This window comes from Cicer arietinum, chromosome 8 (assembly GCF_000331145.2).
Source record: "Cicer arietinum cultivar CDC Frontier isolate Library 1 chromosome 8, Cicar.CDCFrontier_v2.0, whole genome shotgun sequence".
Classification (NCBI taxonomy): domain Eukaryota; kingdom Viridiplantae; phylum Streptophyta; class Magnoliopsida; order Fabales; family Fabaceae; genus Cicer; species Cicer arietinum.
This window is the reverse complement of record NC_021167.2, coordinates 27254198-27255636: the sequence shown is the minus strand read 5'-3', so window position 1 is coordinate 27255636 and position 1439 is coordinate 27254198. Positions and strand designations below refer to the sequence as shown.

Genomic DNA, 1439 nt, shown 5'->3' with positions numbered 1-1439 from the left:
GTTAATTAAATTAGTGTTTAAATTCATACTTTATAGTGTTTTATTTTTTTTTTATCTTTATTAAACTATTAATAAAATATTTATTCTTGTCACTATTATAAAAAGAAAAAACTATTTTTACAGTTATTAAAAAAATTAATTATTTGTAATTAATTATTTAGATTTTATATAAAATATAATTTAAATTGTCTCTACGAAAGTTCCAACAAAAAAATTTGTAATAATATGCGAGTTTCTTTACTATATCATTTATCAACTAAAAAAATTACTAACATCAAATAAATCAAAAATAACTTTTTTTTAAAAAAAAATAACAACAACGTATTACAATAATCACATGAATCTATCCAAGAAAAATTACACTAATTCTAAGCACCACTCAACTTTGTGGCACACAACATTATTGGAGCACCTAACTTTATATGTGTACATAAATTTCTTCCACTTCCCATAACTTGACGGGTTGGTTTGAATATCCGCCATATCTATTGGTTCAATTAGCTAGCTTAGACTTTGTGAAATAACCACTAAATTTAACCTTATATCCTTCAATCCAAATGTGACTCCATCTAGAAACCTTATCAAATCTCAATCAGCTTATAACTACTCATAATTAAAAATAATCATGGTATGTATACATCTTTTTCTTTTCTCAAATTTTCTTATTCAATTCCTTTTAGATGTTTGTTTACCAATGCAAATAAGCTTTCTTAATTTTTAGGTAATAACTTCTTTTATTATTTTTTTTAATGTGTTTGTTGTTGTTGTAGGCTCTTACAACTTTGATGTTTAGGTCAATGCTTAGGTTTCTAACAACGTTAATTGGTGAACCTACTACTTCAATCCCAACTTTGCTATACTATAGTGGTCTTTTGCCTCACAATGTTGTTCTATTGAGAATGGTTCGACACGAGTTGCTCCATCAAGAAAACTACCTCTTTCATTTTCTCATTAGCTTAATGAGTTGTTTTTTGTGAACTAATTGGTACAATATTTTAATAATTTTTAATCTCCATTTAGTAGGTTTGTTAAACTAAGTTGAGAGTGGTGTCTTCATTTTTTTTTTTAATTTCAGTTGTTGAGATCAAAGATATATATGCAATTGTAAACTTAATTAGGATGAGGTATGTTTTTTCCTTCCATAGGAAAGCATATGGAGAAAGAAAATAATATTGGAAATTAATTTTGAATTTATCGGTTATTTTTGTTGTCCTCCCCTTGTGATTTTTGTCGTTGACTAAATGTTGAAAATCCTATATATAATTAGATATGATTTGCAAGTCTCTTTATTAATGAGCAATATTTTAAGATAATTTTATAAAAGATCTTTTAAGCTTCACTTTTGTATTTTCCGGTAGGTATTAAATAAATAAAAAGTATTCTATCATTAAAATATATGTAATAATTTTGGCAAATATATGTATATAGGGAGCGTATAA

General features: G+C 25.4%; 1 long non-coding RNA gene across 1 annotated transcript; it reads left to right on the top strand.

Annotated features, from left to right (window-relative positions):
* Nucleotides 1-472: 472 nt before the first annotated feature.
* On the top strand, nt 473-1201 carry LOC113788094 (uncharacterized). Its single transcript, XR_003474603.2, has 2 exons — nt 473-628; nt 771-1201. It is a non-coding gene; the product is annotated as an uncharacterized lncRNA (long non-coding RNA).
* The last annotated feature ends 238 nt before the right edge of the window (nt 1202-1439 follow it).